We start from the raw sequence: 19,357 nt of genomic DNA, 5'->3' as shown, positions 1-19,357 counted from the left end.
TTTTGTTGGATTATGGAGTCACCAGAGCAATTTTCATGATCTCTAATGAGGGCAATTAGGAGTGTTTGTGCAACTACTCACAATCATATGCATAGCACACATCAGTGCCAGTATCCCTCAGAGGCAACAGAGATGACTGGAGCTCAAATACTATCGTGTTTTTCTGCCATTCCCTTTTCAAACATACAAAAAGTAATTTCCCTGTTAGTTTCAGGGGAGGGGAGGTGGCACAATAAGAAGTGAAAGCCTTATATAAAGGCAACTTCAGCATTTGCCACGTTTTATCCTTTATTCAATGACATCTGACACAATTCAATTACGGCTTGTCAAAAGCATTCTCCACTGTGGAATAGAGTGGAAAAACAGATTACACACCAATGGCCGTGGACTGTTACAGTCAACTAGGGGACTAACGAACTCTTGGCTTTCTTAGCAAGATGTGCAAAGAGAAGGGGAAGCATGCTGAAAGAGGGGTAAAATTGGAAAGATCAAGACTACAGCAGTGGAAGAAAACGTGAAATACTGGAGATGCCATGGCTTTCAGCATGGAAGAGCAGCGGTGCTGCACCCTGCACAGGTAAAGGTCCGTGAGTGTCTGGGCAGTGAGGAGAGGAGGGATCCTTTGGGGGAGAGCCACAGTTCCTTGTTCTGGGGTGGGAGGATCCCCTTAGTTCCTTTGGCTATCTTAGGAGAAAAATGTCTTTTGAGGACATCTATCGTGAAAACTGCAGGAGGCTTGCTTTATATTTGCAGGGTGTTTAAATTAGCTATGGGTATTTAAACAGAGCATTGCTACCTGTTTGTTGCAAAATGAATGTCTGTATCGGTGCAATGTTCCTATCAGAAAAAATGATTTGGTGTGAGGAAATTTTGAGATTCTGATCTTGCTTACATAGTCTGTTTTGTAGTAGAATATGGCTTACTGATAGGCCGATTTAGCTTTATGCAGTATTGGCTACAAATGAGCATCTTTCTTCCAGAGGAATCTTGAACAGCATATAGTGGTAGTTGCTTAACTTCCAGGTAAAAGTCAAACTTCAAGTTCTCAGTTATGAGTTTGGCCAAGTTGGATCAGAGGGCACAGGGCATCTGCAGTCGCTAGTCTTAGCTTTTAGGTGGTGCTGCTGTGTGCCCACTGCCTGATTTTTGACTAAAGATAAGGTTTTTTCTAAGACAGATCATAGCAATCATGAAACATTTGTCAGCAAAAGCTTTCATTGGCTGATCTTCCTGGCTGCCTCCTAAGATTTGAGGTCAAGTTCTAATGGCCTTGGAAGGTTTTATTTTCTTAGCAGTTGTACATGGTTTTCAACACGGGCAAACATCATAGAGCTCCCATGGCTCCATTTAAAAAATGTGTTTCAGGTGGTACCAAAATAAAATGTCCTGATCAAAAAGTCACATCTACTCTTGAGAGGAAGGGGTGGAACATAAAGCTGTCTTTCCTGCCAGTCTTAGTATTTCGCTGAAGAATTTCCACTCCCTATGGCTATGCTTAAGATAGTGATTTACGTAAATGTTTTCTCACTGTTTCACTTTGTGATGGTCATATGGACGTGGCAGTATCGTGGTCACTTACTGGTGTGCCATGGTGATGTAACCCTTCACGGTCTCAGGGGAAATGGACCTGCTACCCTAAAACCACGGGTAATAATTCTATAGTAAGAAGTGCTCCAAAAGTTGCAGAACTGAGTCTTTCGTTGAAGCAGATAGAAGCACTAGAAGGCAGCACAGCTACCCTAATTTGACCAAGGCTGGTGCTTCAGCTGATTAATCACAGAATCACAGAATGTTAGAGGTTGGAAGGGACCTTGAAAGATCATCTAGTCCAATCCCCCTGCCAGGGCAGGAACACCTAGGTGAGGTTACACAGGAAGGCGTCCAGGCGGGTTTTGAATGTCTCCAGAGAAGGAGAATCCACAACCTTCCTGGGCAGCCTGTTCCAGTGTTCCGTCACCCTCACTGAGAAGAAGTTTCTTCTCACATTTAAGTGGAACCTCTTGTGTTCCAGCTTGAACCCATTACCCCTTGTCTTACTGTTGGTTGTCACCAAGAAGAGCCTGGCTCCATCCTCGTGACACCCACCCTTTATATATTTATAAACATTGATGAGGTCACCCCTCAGTCTCCTCTTCTCCAAGCTAAAGAGACCCAGCTCCCTCAGCCTTTCCTCATAAGGGAGATGCTCCACTCCCTTCATCATCTTCCTGGCTCTGCGCTGGACTCTCTCCAGCAGTTCCCTGTCCTTCTTGAACTGAGGGGCCCAGAACTGGACACAATATTCCAGATGAGGTCTCACCAGGGCAGAGTAGAGGGGAAGGAGAACCTCTCTCGACCTACTAACCACCCCCCTTCTAATACACCCAGGATGCCATTGGCCTTCTTGGCCACAAGGGCACAGTGCTGGCTCATGGTCATCCTGTTATTAATGATATTTTTAGCTTGTTCTTTCCAAAATGTGTCTTTGCTGATGTATGGCTTTCATAACCGTTTGGCCTGACCTGACTTCTGACAAGGCTAATCAAACAGAGCAGTCAAAATAGGCAAGAAGCTCGTTTACACGCAGTGTCAGAGGAGCTCCCACAATGATCCAAGACAGGTTTGCGTTACCTGTTGCGGTGTCTCAGTCACTCGTGCTATTCTGTTGCAAGACTTGTGTCAGGTGTGGGCCCTGGCACGACTCCTCCTGGTTCTCCCTTTGTCTCCAGGATCTTTCTTTGCTGCTGGGGAGATCTCTAGAGGCCAGGGTCTTGCTTCAGTGGGACTCTGGAATGAATGAATGCCTTTCAGACCATCTTCTGACGTACTTTAGTACAGCACAGACTAACAAGGCAACGCCTCTGTCTCTGAGTAGCTCTTCGTGCAGCATCTTAACCTGCTCAGGGTCGCTTGATCTGAAGGCACATAAAAACGTAGCATATATTTTAGATGCACTTTCCTCCCTTTTTTCTTAACGTTCTCAGTGCTTATTAAATGTCCCGCCCTAAAAGAGGAAGGAGGCTGGTGCTCTGCCATAGCTAAAACAGGGTAAAGCCCAGAAGTGTAATATGCAGTAGGGAGTAGATGGAGCAACATTAAAGTAACAACAGAATGATACCTTCATTTTTTTTAACGATTTGAGCCTTGTTGAGAACAGTGTATTACTGAGAATTAAATTATGGTTTCTAGACCAAACTTTTGATTAGATTTTGCCCAGAAATAACTGTGCCCCCAAACTCCTCATTCAATCTGGCTGACAAATAAGGCCTGCCTGTATCGAGGGGTTTGGTGTTGTGTGTGCATTGTGAACATATTGAAAAGGGTCTCCCATATCGCTAGTTCCAGTTCCTTGCTTTGGTAAGTCTCCAATATGCCTGCCATAAACTCCTAAAGCTTCACCTCAAATTTTCTTGTATCCACTGGAACGCAGTTCTGGAATTATGTTACTCGAAATTCGGAGGAGTAAATGATCAGTTCACGTCCCTGCCTGCTGGTGTTCCCTACCACACCAGGAACAGCTGCTACTTCCTGCATTTGGATGTGGTGGGCTATGAAAAGCAGGGAAATCTGTAACTGACAGAGTTCTCAAAAAGTGTTTTTCTAATTGTCCCAAAGTGAAATAAAATAAGAGGAAATTCAGAGAGATATATTATGGTTTTGATAGGTTTTTTTGCTTTGTTGATTTATTTTCTAGTAAAAATCTGGCTCTGCTGAGTGTGTGATTAAGTAGCTGATAGAATAATTCTTTACAGGGAGGAGAAAATGCCAGAACATTTGAGTAGTGTAAAACTAGACTGCACAGAGGATTAGAAAAGGTACAAGCAGGCATAATTTTGTGTTGGCAGGAAGTAGACTTAATAGCACTTTTTAATCTGTAATTTTTATGATTCTGTGGCTAACCAGGGAACGGTTTAATGTTCCTGATACAGCAACTGAAGGTAGAAGAAGGAAGATTGACATCCCCAGCACTGTTATAATTCATTTCATTACTTCACACAGGTCTTTTATATTGTCACGCCCATAAAGCGCCAGTGTGTGCGCTTATAGCCAATTCATCTTTATATACTGCTGCTGATCCCATTGAAGTGAATGGCAAAACTCCCATCAATTTTAATGGCAGTGGGATATGGCCCATTTTGTAGATATACAATGTATATTTCCTGCACACACTATTTTTCGTGTATAACGTGCCGCTCATCCAAGGTTTGGAGAATGTTTTATAAAGCGACTAAGTCACAACCATTGATGTAGTCTCCAGCTGATGGGATAACGTGATCTGTCTTCAAAACGAGACTTAAAAGTTGACATTTATTTATCTATTTATTTATTTTAGACACAGTATGCACATAGAAGGTCTCCTTGTGTAAAGGTCTGTCTTTGGAAAATTTGCCCAAATAAATTGCAGAAGGTAACTATGTTAGAAATAGATGTTATGCTTGCAAGGTTAATATTGTGCTTCAGCATTTGAAAAATAGGAAGCATCAAAGAAAATTGAAGGCAGCATGGATCAGTGGGTTAGTACATTACACAGCAGTCTGCAGCACCAGAGGTTAAGAAAGGTCTCTTTTGGAAAGCATCTGTTTCAATAGCAACTCACTCAATTAACAAGGTACAAACAACACGGAAAAAAATATAATTATTGATTCTTTGGATATTTTAACTAGAGTTGTTATCGAGAAACATTTTAAACAGTGGTATGGTGTCTGTTCCCTCCAGAGCCCGTCGTCCTTGACCTTGTTTGAAAAAAAAAGTACAATGTATGAGCCCTATTTTAGTAGCTGTAAACCCTGCTGATTATGCGTTGAAAGATCTGGATTCATAGCAGCGTTCAGCAAGTGCATACTGAAAATGGAATTGCTTTACAGGCTGATGTCTTCACTCAAGAAGCTTCCTTTCTTCACAATAATATGTATATGCTGGAGAGCAGTCACATTCCCAGCTTAATGAGGGAACAGGGTTTGTAAAGGACTCAAATGGGAAGTCTGCAGTTTAACTAAAGCTCTTAGAGTGTAGTTGTGAGTTATGTGCCAGTAGAGACTAAATAATTCAGCAGACTGCACAATAGCTGACGGATCACCTATCCTTAATGTACAATACACTCTTCCACTTAGTACTTGCTGCAGTCACAGGTCCTGGGACTGGATTATGCAAAGACTTATGGACTCTTTCCTTGACTGGATGTATGCAAGGGTTTATCCAGCTTGTTGAAATAACCTTGCCTTTAGTTAGCGCCACGACGTTGAAGAGTATCTCTTTGTGAATATGTTGATTTTAGTAGCTCTGCTGTGTTGGAGTGACACAGTAATTGAACAAACACCAACATTCTGAAGGACATTAAAATCATCTAAATGTACAGGCGGTCCACTTGCATCCAGTCCTGGCACGACTCCTCCCGGTTCTCCCTTTGTCTCCAGGAACTTTCTTTGCTGCTGGGGAGATCTCTAAGTCCAAGAGTCATCCACTCTTGGAAAACAGTAGTTATCTGAGAAACTTACGAATTAACTGGTTTTGTTTGTCTGTTTTTCACCACCTTGGTATTTTCAGAGGTTAGTTTGTTTGGTTTTGGCTAAGTAGCCTTTTTTTAATTATAGATACAAAGGTGTCTTGAACTGTTGGCTGGGATTTATATTCCTATGTGGTTTTCAGGACAATGCAGACCTTGAACTCAACTGCTGAAAAGACAAAGTGCTGAATACAGTTTCATGTAGAGCAATGTAGCAAGAGCTGAAGTGTGCACCATAACATCATTCATTGTAAAGCATCTATAAGCCACTACTATGGCTTTGGGGAGAGGATGATGTGGCAGTAGCCCTAGCCTGAAAGTTTAGGAGGTCAGAGATCAGTTCCTAGTTTTCCTGTTCATCTCCTTTGGGCAATTTGCTTCTGATCTGATTTTCAGAAGCCCTTAGCGTAGGCGTAACTTTGCTGCCAAAATAAAAAATTCCTACTGACTTATCTGAAAACAGAGTTGAGACTTATTGAAGCACATTTTCTGTTTTGTTCTCAAAGTCTCCAGGTCTCATTTTTACATCTGTCTACCAAGAATTATGTGTTTTACTCATAGAAATGACGCGAGGATAAATTCACAGATACGTTTGAGCCACACAGATCTTAGAGCAACAAAAGTCAAGCTGGGCCCAGTAGCATTTGTTTACTTTGTAAAGGTCTGACTGACTCCACCAATTTCCAGAAGCTGACTAACCTGGGAATTTATTTTTTAAATTATAAGGCTACTTTCTAATGAGAGGATTCGCTATTTTTGCTGTGAATGTACAGTGCTTTAATAGCAGAGAGTGAGGATGAGAAAAGCTTTTTGCCACAAATTTTCTTCACATGTCCTCCCCTAAAAGGCAGTCTTGCAAGCCACAGCAGCTGTCAGTACTCTGTAAATTATTCCTGCCCACCCTAGCAGATGTCGCTGTGGCAGCTGACGGTACACTGTGAACTCCAGAGATGTCAAAGATTAAAATAAGTGAAATTTGTTAAACACAAAAAGGTAGAAAATGTTCTTTCTTAGGCAAAACCCATAAATGTCTGGGTTTCTGAGAAAAGCCCGTTTCCCTTACATTTTCTTTTTGCAGAATGCAAAAAGCTTTAACTTCTAAACTCAGTTTTTCTTTAGTCTGAGATACGCTGCTGCTTTTTTTAAATTATTGATGTCTGACCCAAGAAACACTAAGAGCATGTTTTCTTTTTCTTGAAGTTGCAATATACCAATTGACTCCCAATGCAGAAGAGAAGGTGTTTTGGAAAAGCATTTACAGTTGTGGGGTTGCAGAGGCAGGGGATGTCAATAGGGAACATTATCAAAGTTCAGTTTTTGAAGGCTAGTGAGCTGATTAAAGGAACGCAATATTTTGTGGCTTTTGGAGCTGGTTGACAGAAACTGGTTTTTTGGAAGGGAGAAACGGATACTACTTCTGACAGGAAGGGATGTCTGAGAAAGAACAGGAGAAGAGATAGGTTCAGCTAAAGAGAAAAATAAAATTATCAGACTTTATGCTAGATGTAATTACTATAGCTAAAGCAGCACACAGGGGCTACAATTTGAATGAATATTACACATACTGGTACACAGAAAAGTATGCATAAGATGGATTTTGATCCCCAAATTTCCCATGGTGGTGGATCCAGAATACTGTAGGGTACACCAAGTATTTGGAACAACAAGTGAAAGGAAAATTAAGATAACTATCTTAATGACTGGAATACCAGTTTTTCAGATATTTCTAGATGTTTTCAGGTGACAGAAAACTTGAATAAACGGCTTAAAATGAAAAGAAGAGTCTCAGGACCAAATGGAACTCTGTACAGCTATGTTTGTCCCCTTTCTATGGTCTGATTTGCATAAATTTATAGATATGGAGCTTCTCATGCTATGCAAGCAGCAAGATCTCTATCATTAAAAGATGGGAAACTCCAAGTTCATGAATTTGAAATGCTATGCCCGCTTAAACTGGAAGCTCCTTTTCACACCATATTTCTGAGAATGAGGGTATAATAAGCTGTGACTGAGAACAGACAGAATTATCATTACAGATGACCAATTTTGGATGAGTTGTTTTAACCTCATACACTGGACAGTCTCTTGGAGACCCGTATGGAAGAAGACACGTCGTGGGGCAGAGTTGTTCTTTGCCAGCTCTACTGAATGGATTCACACTTTCCTCTGGAGTGTTTGACAGGGACTCTTTGCAGAGATTCAAGATTGGACTATATAGGCTTTCTTGGATGCCAGAGGGAAATATCTGTGTTTCTATGAAAAATGGTCTAAACAGTGGAGTTTTTAAAGAAATAATAATTAAAAAAAAAGCTTCCCACTACACACAGATATATACACAAACAGAGCCTTTTAGTTTAGACTCTTCTGCCTGAAAGATGCTTACAGATAGGTAGGGTGTGATTAGGTTCATGGGATCAGAGATAAGGAAGTGAAAGCTGATTAAACACACTGGTGTATGTTCTGTTTTTTTTCTGTTTTATTGAACCTGTTGGATTATTGTTTTCTTTTATGTATTGTGAATAAGCAGATCATTTGGAAGGAAAAAAAAAACAACAAAACCAAAAAAACAAACAAACAAAACCCCAAAAAACAACAACCAAACAAACTGTGCTAGGAAGAAATGTCTTAAAAATCTTAGACCTCCCAAAGTTTGGGGTTTGTGTTTGTGTGTTTGTAGTTGTTGTTTTTGTTATTGCTTTTTTTGTGGTGGTGGTGTTACTGTTAAAGAAAAGAAGGTGGCAAAATCGCTATTTCTGAAATGGGCTATAACACAAGGAGAGTATACACAGCTTTCTAAGAAAGCACATCCTCTGTTGACCCCTGCATTAAAAGGAAAACAAGAAGTCTCCCTTTCACTCTTTACATGATACCTTTAGTCTGTCTGAAATGGAATAAGGCTAACAGTGGCTAAGTGACCCGTGTGGCAAAGTTGTATTCACTTTCTTGGAGACTGAGGCTTTCCAAATCCTTTCAGCACTTAGAAAATGTTAACTTAAAGCTCAAAATGGACTGAGTTTCAGTCGGTTCTACAAGGCAGCTCTCCCTCCCAGCATCTTGCTTACTTCAGGTACACAACTGCTATTGCTGATGGTGGATGAGAAAGTACATTTGATCTGCCATAGTGGATTTTAATGAAAACATTGTTTAGACTTGTTTTGGAAAAGAAAAGGTAATTTTTTTGTTGGAATACCTGGAACTGATTTACACTATTTAATTGGTCATTGTCGTGATGAATAAAGCAAGACCAGGCATGAAGGGGTGTGTGAAATTTTGCAGTAGCAACAGTGGTGCAGGCAGAACTTAGAAATGCCATAGTCCCAGCTTGTCTCTAACAGCCCATATGTCTGTGTTTAACTCAAATTACGTGACAGGGTGTTGCAAAGAGGATACCTTTAGGAAGAGAGGACAGCATGCAAATGCCTGATTCTGGTGTAAAAAAGATAATTTCAGACTGCAAATTGTTGCTTGGGCTAAGTATGTTTCAAAGAGTCCAGCTGTTGTCTGCCTTCAGGCTCCAAAATGTGTTTGGACCCTGACAGCCTGCTTTCCAGGAAGATGAAAGTTTAGGCCTGGATACAGCTAAGCCCATATAAAAGCACAGATATTATAGGTTTTGCCTTCAAAAGAATGTAAGATCTGTATGAAAAGCCCCGTTCCTTTGGAACTGAGTCTCTTAAGCTTGGAGAAGAGGAGACTGAGGAGTGACCTCATTAATGTTTATGAATATGTAAAGGGTGGGTGTCACGAGGATGGAGCCAGGCTCTTCTCGGTGACAACCAACAGTAAGACAAGGGGTAATGGGTTCAAGCTGGAACACAAGAGGTTCCACTTAAATTTGAGAAGAAACTTCTTCTCAGTGAGGGTGACAGAACACTGGAACAGGCTGCCCAGGGAGGTTGTGGAGTCTCCTTCTCTGGAGACATTCAAAACCCGCCTGGACACCTTCCTGTGTAACCTCATCTGGGTGTTCCTGCTCCGGCGGGGGGATTGGACTAGGTGATCTTTCGAGGTCCCTTCCAGTCCCGAGCATTCTGTGATTCTGTGCTAGCTTGTGCTCCGCTGCCAGCAGAGTGGTCGCTCACTCCTTTTGAGGCATCTCCTCTGCAATCCCTGGAGCGAGCCCAGGGGGACGCTCAGCCCTCCTGGGTCACCTTGCTCCCTTTGCTGCTGCTGCTTCCTGCTCTGCAGCACGGTGCACTGGTGCAGCACCCTCCAACTTTGTGAAGGGAACTGTTTCGTTTCTTTCTGCTAAGAGTTTTAGGAGAGGTAAGAACTGTAGGAGAGGCAGAAGCAACTCTGGATGGAGGTGAGCAGGTTGGCTTGGTGGGAAAGGGAAGAAAATGAGGGCTTAAAGCAGTTACAATAGCACCCAAAATAACTACATTTGAACAGAAGAATTGACAAGGGTTACTTCTATGATTTTAGGAAAGCCGGAAGGCATATTTAGTGGCACTCTCTTGCATTTTGTCTCCCAGCAGTCATTTTTTGCTGTATTGGGGGGGCAAGTTGTTGGACTAGCTATGTGTCTGTTCAATGACATATGGCTATTTTTAAGAGTTCTCTCAGTGGGATGGGTCACTTGACAAGCTCCTCCCCTCAAAAAGGGCAGCATTTAAAGGAAACTAAACCATCATTAAAAAACTAGTCATCTTATTGAATTTATAGAAATATTATGATCCTAGGCTGCTTTGGTTTTCAAATTCCTGTGTGTAAAAAGGAAATGTGAAGATTTTCCTTCAAAATGGCAATGGTACTTAAAATTCAGCAAAACTTATACCCGATCTTTGCTCTTCTTTCTTTGGTGTACTCTCTTCTTGAAATCATTGTTTCAGAGCATTGATAAACCTGAAAAAGCCATCCCTAAACACAGCCAGTTTGACAGTGGCCTATCCTGGAGGAAGAAGTTAATAAATACAACAAGTGATATTAGAATATTGCTGTGTTAATGCCTCTGGATGTTTTATGCAGTATGTTTGTTCAGTGAGCCTAATGATGTGAGAGTGAGATCTGATTCTTTCCCCTTTCTGCCTTTAACTCACACTCTGTAATGGCAACTTTATGATGACTTCTTTGAACTTTTGCTCTCGTACTTAGATCGAGACGTGCATAACCGATGTTAACATTTTGTCTCTCAGAGGCTTCAGCTGGGAGTACTTTTCTGTTCTATAATATGTAAATATTATTCAGTTGAATAGAATAAGTGATTTTCTCACCTCTCCCAAAAGGTATGATTATGCTTACACTGAAGTGCAAAGTCTATTTTGAATGCCAACCTAGTAAATTTACTGGAGGATGGGAAAACAGTAAAAGTTAAGTGGTTGTTTTCTTTCAAGAATCCATGCAAACTGGAGTAAAAGTGAAGTTTGGCATCAGTTCATTGACTTAATTTATATTGGATCTGAGCTATGGCAACCTCTACTGTAGAGGAACTGTCTCAGCTAGTATCATATTTGGATATAGAGTCAGTTCAAATCTCACTTAGTTTTACTTCTGTATTTCTAGGAAGGATGAGTCTGTTGAGCCTTGCATTCAGGCCTGTCAACTCATTTCAACTCATAGCTATTTCCCAGGACAAATACTATAACACATTTATCTCACAAACCTGTTCCATTGAAGGATATCAATACATATGTTAGACACAAAGACTTCCTAACTGCTCTTACCTTGTAGCAGTCCCTGTTGTCTTGAGTCTACATGCAGAAAACTATCTCCTGTCTATGCCAGGAGGTCCTTTGCTCTGTATTCTCTCCCTGCAGACTCATTGTACCGTGCATGCCCTATTTCCCCTATCAGGGTTGGCAGGTATGCTCACAGGCTTATAAAGGATTAGTTAAGAAATTATCTTGAGACCCTTGTGTCTGATGCAAATATAAATAAGTCAGCTGCAGTTTTCCTCTTATGAAGGAGATGGCATAAAGGCAGTGCTTGAAAAACAGAGGAAAATACATAGCGCATTTATATGTTAGGCGAGACAAGCTTTCCTGGGGTCATAGCCACTGGGACCATGACAGGGCAGCAAAACTCTGGAGTAAATCTTTAATTAGGTATAAATTCTCTCTAAGGACAGATGTTCATTCACTGGTGTGAATTCTCACAGTTTCAGTGGAGCAGTGGTAGCCAGCGCCAGCTGGGGAAAGGCTTTCTGGAAGTTTTCACTTGCAAGGTCCAAGCTTTCATATCACCTTGGCTTAGCAATTGGTTTAGGACTATAATCTCTAGATGGTCTGGGGATGCAAGCCTAATGAAGTGTAAGTAGTGTGCTTTCAGGAAAACAAAACAAAACAAACTCACGAACAAACCAAAACCAAACCAAACCAAAAAAAACCCCAAACAAAATAAAACAACAACAAAACCTAAACCAAAACAAAAAACAAACCAAACCAACCAGCCAACAACAACAACAAAAAACAACAAAGAAAAACCCAAGCCAAAACAAAACAGAAAAACACCACACAAAAACCCACCAAAACTCTGAAGGTCGCTTCCTTCTCAGAGGAAAGGGAATGGTGTTCCTTGGTTTCCCACACAAACACGAACTTTCTGAAGACTTGAAGGTACTTGTAGCTACTAGGGATTTTTTTGGCTGTCAAGAAGTGGCTGAAGTGGTAGTACACAAGAAGAACCTGGAAAACAGGGCTCAAAGACCACAAATAACAAGCTACTGACTTGTTTCCCTTTTTAAATATAGAGTTCTCTCTAACTTACAGGGTAGGCAATCCCAGTCCTATCCTACCTAAACTTTTGTGACTTTATTCTCAGAGTAGAAATTGAAAGCTACTTTACATAGTTTATGCAGTAGAATCATAGAATATCCTGAGTTGGAAGGGACCCACAAGGATCATCGAGTCCAACTCCTGTCCCTGCACAGGACAACCCCACAGTTCACACCGTGTGTCTGAGGCCTTGTCCAGTCTCTTCTTGAACACTGTCAGGCTTGGGGCCGTGACACCTCCCTGGGGAGCCTGTTCCAGTGTCCACCACCCTCTGGGGGAAGAACCTTTCCCTAATGTCCAACCTAAACCTCCCCGGCACATCTTCCTGCCACTCCCTTGGGTCCTGTCATTGTGCTTGCAAACAGAAGCAGAAGTTTTCTATCTAGTCCTATTTGAATTCCTGGAGCTGTAAATGAGATTTACTCAACTTTTAGAGTCTAGAATGGTAATAATTTGCATCTATATATATATATATGTATATATGTATATTGGTATGTATATTCATGGAAAGAGTATATTAAAATGTAGTGACACAAAACTAATTTTCACTTCAATTTCAGAGAATAAAGCACATCCGTCTTCTATTGGTCATACTTCTCCCACATTGTCTGCCTCAGAGAATGGGGTTTGAATTTTTCAAATGAAATTAGAATGTTGTGGTCTTGACCTGAATAGAAACAAGAATAATAATAATAATAAAATTATAGAGAAGATGCCTGTGTAATCCCTGGGGCTTCTAGCGATGTTAATTTGTAAGCATTGTTAATTCAGTAGCAATAGCCTCCTATATTAGTGCAGCTGAGTGTCAATATTAACACATGGTATTATATGCATTAAAAATGCTCCATTTACCTTTTTTTTTTTTTCTAACATGCATGATCAGTTTCAGATGTAACACTCTAAAATTTGTATTCTATTCAGCTAATCCAGATCTCATTTCATTAGACAAACACTGTACAGGAAGAAAGTGGATCACATAAATGCCACTAATATTATTCATGAATTTTCCTACTGCAGTATGTTGGAAATATGCTACAAATATTTTGTTATAAATGACTTTGTTTAAGTTCTTGTGTTGTATTTTTGTATTTTTTCATTGCTATTTAAGAGGATTTGATCCATTTCTGCAGCTAAAATTTAATGCTTTACTGTTGCTGTTTGTTTGCTACCATTGAAGATAATGTTCATCTCTCTTACCTCCTTTCCACCTTCCTGCTAGTGTCTGGATGACAATCTGTATCACAGACTGGAACCTCAAATTGCTGTAGCTTTTCATAGAACAGGGATAGTTGGGGGGTTTTTTTGGCATACGTGTGCTTTGAATCAGCCAAAATTTATGACTGTTCAATACTGTTTCAACTACTGTACATCATAGTTTAATTACCTGTTGTCCTCTAATGTAAAGCTGTTGGCATACTGGTAGTTGCTGTTGGATGCTGTATTGTAAAACAGCCCAAAATATGGGAATAGAAATATACATTATTTAGTGTATATATATAATATAAAGTTATTATATATTATATATGTAAAATATGTAAGTAAAAACATGTATAGTGTTGCATATGGTCTAGGACAACTGCAGGGTAAGCCTTCTAGAGGAGTCTTATTAACGGAAAAGCTCCAATCTTAAGTTGGACTGTGCTGTAGCATTTAATAAAAATATTATCTGTGACATTAATTTCTATAGGATACATTAACACAATTTAAAACCAAGATTCTATCTAACAAATTCCACAGGTTTTCACAATAATTTGTGTAAAAATCCATGGCATTTCTGTGGCATTTTGTTGTTTCAATTATTCTTTCTTTTAGGTTGCACAAAACCTTTCCAATAAGAAGTACAGTATCTCCTACTTGCAGTTTGCTAAAGTCCTAGAGCAACCTGTGGTATAAAATGCAAAAGTAATACACTCTTGACAAGAACAGGTCTGTGTTTATTGAGCATTGTTGATTACCTGAAAAGATCACTTGTGCATAGTAATTTAAGAATACTCTTTTATTGGTTATGGTTTGTGTCTGTTGAATGCCTTTCCTGGTCTGTCACTAAAAAACTGATGTGCAGCCTAATGATGGGTTTGAGCTTCAAAAGAGAAAGCATGCTGAAATGGAGCGACAGGGAAAGTTGACAAGTGCTGCGAGTTCTTTTTAGTGAGACTACTGCAGCTATTATAATTCATAAATCTTTTTCCTCTTCTCTCGCTCTCCTCTCTGTTTATAGAGGAGCAGGGGCCAGCGGGACAGTTGGCAGATCCTGGGGCGTTGCGTTATCTCCACTTTGTTTCACTGCATTTCTGTTCTCACTAGTCCGGGCCCCTTCTGGTGCACTTCATCATTCACATGGCCATGAGGTCTTGAGGGGTTTTCTGGTGATGGTGACATTACTCACTGCGTTACATCTGTGAATACTAGCTTCAGAAGTTACTGTTTTTCTGAAGAGCTGATGTCTTGCTTGACCATAAAACGTCAACACCATTTCTTGGCTTTTTTTTTCCTTCCATCTGCTGTGGAAGGAAAGGCGAGTAATGGGCTCAGCAGATCAGATGACTTGCTACTAGCTCTTTTATTTGTTGGCCAGGTCAATTTATTTTTGTTAATCTCTTCTTATTTCAAGCAGGTGAAATGATGCGTGATTCTGATTCACTTGGCCAAACAAAATCTCTGGGACTGACAGTGTACTTTTAATACATTACTCCAGTAATGATTAGGCCAACATAATATAAGCGGTGCTTGAATTGGTATTTACACTCACATATGAATATTCAGTGATGTAATATTTTTGGTGGCACAAGCTGTTTTCTGTAATTAGTAGAGTTGCTTGTCAGATAATACCAATATATTGATTGGTACAAAATGGTACTGAGAAATCTGAAAGGTCTAGAGGGTCAGAGATGTGCTGCTTATTGTTGGTGTTTTGTTTCTTTTGACTAGGTTGAGATGTGTGAACTGGATTTTTTCAAACTTGGTGGTTAAGGTATAACAGTCATAATTTTAACACAAAGTTGCTATTGCTGCTGAATTTCTGTAGTCTCTTTTCTATCTTTTCATGTGTGACTTTTCTTCACTAAAGTTATTAAAATTTGTGAATTCTGGAGATGAATTAAAAAAAAAATATTAGTACAGTCACTCTTTACTACCAGAAATCCACATTTTATTTTCATAGGAGATTGCTGTGCAGAATATTTTGAGTTATAGCTTTATTTGCCTTCACCCAATAATTTTCCAGCAAAGAGGCTGTTAATAAATCCAAGCCAAAAGGGAAACACCAATCAAAATATGGAAACATGTTCAGCCTCAGTCCCAGGTAAGCTCATTTCAGGTTTAATGCAAGTTGTCTGACGTATGAACATGTAACAGAGATGTGGAGGAGAGTTGAAGGTGGTGGTGAGAGGGAAAACCCAAGCACTCAGATATGGTTTATCTGCCTTATTTCCTGAACAGTATTTCCTTGCTTGCATTCTCTTGCTGTGCCGACTGACCACAGAATGGTTATGGATTTCCGTCTTCCATCCCGTCCCAGGTTTACCAGGCAAGCCACCCTAGCAGGGCAGGGGAGAGCGTTCTGTAGCCTGGATTATGGCATGGAAGGCTGCACGGGATGCAGCTACAGGGCACAAAGTGGAGCCAGTGCAGCCCCTGGGACAGTCTGGATGTGTGGCAATGTTGGGGAAAACCATTCTACTTTCTCCACACAAAAGGATGGCTGACTTTACATGTCCATGGGAGGCTGTGGTACCTGAAAACCTTCATGCGCGGTAAAATCGCATACTCTCAGCATAAGCGATCAGGTTTTGAAGGTCAAACCATTTACTATATTTACAGAGAGAGCTTTCTAGGTCAGTAACTATCCTGTCCTCTCTTTCTTTTGTTTCTGCAGGGTCTAATGTCATCAGTTCTGTTCCACAGGCACACCCCTGAATATATATTGTGAAATATACATGTAGTGAAATACACATAACAGATTCATGATAATGTGAAGCTAGGTGAGCATTGCTGTAATCAGCTTCATTTTTTTTCTTGTATCTGTACCTAAATAATCACATTGCTCAGATGAATTTGTGTAGAAAAAAATCTTTATGCCTGTAGTTAAGAATGCAACGTTTTAAATCTTGATATCCAAGCCATTTGAATCAGATTTCGGTTAGACAAGGCAATTTTTCATAACATGACTACTATCAGCCTAATAGATTTCCTTTTCCTTTCAAAGGGGATGCTATTATTTTTGCTAAAGGAAAGGAAAGTCTTCCAAGATTTAAAATTCTGAATATAAGAAATAGATTTTGAATCTCAAAGCAAAGTGTGATTTTGTAAAGTTATTTTTTTATAAAGTTATTTTTGATGTGGCTTGTAGTCATGTTTTCTTCTAAGCATATCTCTGAATTCAGCACAGCCGGAACTTGGCCTCTGTGTATGTATAAGCTACTGATCGATGCTCTGCTTCTTAATTATGTGGGTGAGTAGCAAAGAACTGGAAGTTTTCTGTTACATTCAAAGGCCAGAGAGAGACTTCCTACACTACAAAGGCCATTTGCCAATGACACACTTTTTCATGAATATTGGATGTGTTGTTTCCATTTTAAATATTCTATGTCAAGCAAGTGCAAAAGGTGTAAGAAAGGAACTTCAGCAAGGAGCAAAAACCAGGAGAATTTGGAGTCCAGCTGTTAGGATTAAGGCAAGGAAGAGATGACCTTGCAGTTCAAAGGTACTGTGAGAGGTCAGGAAGAGTTTTGAGCAAGAAGATAAACAAAGAAAGAGAGATGAGAATTTCCATTTAAGAGAGCAGAGAGCAAGTAGAGTTTTAATCTTGACAGAATTATCTAATACAGCCCATGACTCCAAAAATGGAGAAATGCAGACTAAGATGTGTAATTCATTATGCTAAAGAAATATTTATCTGCAAGACTGTCCATTCTGCCTTTTAAAGGCTGAAGTTTCTACCATGTCCAGTTCCAGTTCCAGTTCTGCACATATGTGGCTTTGATTAAATATCCTTGTCCTTTTTACAGCTGTTAGCCACGAGCCAGACCTGTTGTATGAGGGATTTATACATTGTCATTGAGTTTGTTGTTGATCAAGGCTTAACAGAAATAGGCTTCAAACGGGTATCTCCAGCTTATTCCTAGGAACAGTATATTTCTCCTTACCTTATCTTCCCCACCCTTTTTATTTTTTAAGCAGCCTGTCCTATCATAAGTCAAGACCACAAGGTAAAATCTTTTTGAGAAAGGGACACTGGTTTAGGAGAGATTCATGCAAATGGCTGCACTCTCCGTTCCCTTGATGTAGGACCATGTCTTAGGCTTTTGTGGCATAGTGCAAGGTTCTTGTCCTACAGATCTTGTGACTTAGCAAGCCAGGTGGTCTCAAGCTATTGTATGATGCAGTACAGCACTTCTGTGTGTCAGGGCAAAGAACACATGAAAGAGTCTTGAGAACTGGAGCTCACTGCTGATGAATCCTTGGTGTCATAAATATGGGTGAGTGGATGGATTCCAATCCACTGTGGAGCTGCAGCAGAATGCAGCAGCATTAACTGGTTGCATTAGCAGCATGCTGTCACGTTGGAGGGCTGAAATAGTAGCACACAACTGTAGCTGGAAAAGGCTTGCTCAAAAGACACAGACCACATAAAGCAGGTAGGTCTCAGTGAAGCAGAGTTCATGGCTATGTCTGTATTACCAAACAACAGAAACAGATGTGTGTAGCAGAACAGCTGGGGCTGAGGACCCAGCACTTTGTACTTCAACAGTTTACTCTGGGTCAACTGTAGCTTGGTGCTGTGGACTTGGTGGTCTAGAGTGGCTGCAGAACATTAGATAGACTCTTGGAGCACACTGTCTAATTGAGTTTCATTCAAAAAGAACCCAGTATTCATGCTCTAAAATGACTTCATAAGGTGAACTAAATATGTGCTTAGTGAGGCAGAGTTGCTCCAAAAGCACAATCCTGATCCAAAGCAAAATACTGATGCACATGCGTTTCATGCCTACGCCACGAATACACAGGGAACCGAGCAGCTGAGGAAGACAGCTATGGTGTGATCCTCCTGCCATTTAATGGAAAGCCATCCCATACTGGATGAGTTTAGCAGTGCTGAGCTCTGCTAGGTGGCAGGGAGACTCCCAGCTGCACAATCTTAGTTCACTTCTGCATGCCCTTTGCTCCCATCCTTAGCCTCAAGCTGTCACTATTTTGAGTTAATTGGATGTCAAAAAGAAAAGACTTAGTTAAGCTTTCTCATGTGTTTTTTAAAAAGCACTTGAATACTGGTTTCTTGGTGGATTTTCAGATCTTCAAAGTTCATGTTTTCAAGCTTTACACTGCTTGTGTTGTAATACGAATTCCACTAGCATTTTCTGTGGATCTCTGATCCTTCAAGTTTAAGATGATGGAAGTAATTAGCTAAAGGGTTGTTCTTTAAATATAAGGAAGTATTTTAAGTAAGGGCATAGAAAGAATCAACCCTTTTTCCTTCCCCACGCACCTCCTAGAGATTTGGACAATTGATTTTACATAGGTAACAAATTAAAAGTTTAACAGCAGTATGATGAATACACTTCAGTTCTGCAGCTTATTTCACATGCTTTTGAAAACCAATGCTTGGGCACATTGTCAATAAAGGATGGGTGGCATTTCTGGTAATTGGCATAAACATGGAGTCATGTATGTCTAACAAAATACATATGTGCATGTCCTGCTTTTAAAACTCATGTGCATAAATGTGTAAATGGAAACACTCTAAATGGTAGAAAAGTCCATCACGGAAGGAACCAGCCCTTAATACAGGAATTTGCAATACAAGTTATAGAATCTTACTTCATGAATCTTTACAACTAGTTATTCTGTATAATTAACTGCATTTTGAATACTTTGCATCAGATATACAGACTACAACTTGAGATATGGTTTCTGCCTTCATTTTTTGTATACATTCATATATGCTTCAATCTATGATTAAACATATGTGCTTTGCCTTTTAGAAAATCAAACACATAACGTGTGATCCAGAAATGATTGAATCAAGGAAACAACTACATTGAATTTCACTATCTACTTAGATGTATAAATATGGGAATTTTGCGCTTTTGAAAATAAAAGCTTGTCCTTTGTCTTTTTGTACTCTATGATTTTCAAGTCCTTGCTAATTTGCAGTGGTGAGTGA

Source organism: Caloenas nicobarica, chromosome 1, assembly GCF_036013445.1.
Source record: "Caloenas nicobarica isolate bCalNic1 chromosome 1, bCalNic1.hap1, whole genome shotgun sequence".
Taxonomy (NCBI): domain Eukaryota; kingdom Metazoa; phylum Chordata; class Aves; order Columbiformes; family Columbidae; genus Caloenas; species Caloenas nicobarica.
The sequence above is the reverse complement of the archived record's forward strand: the minus strand, read 5'-3'. Positions refer to the sequence as shown.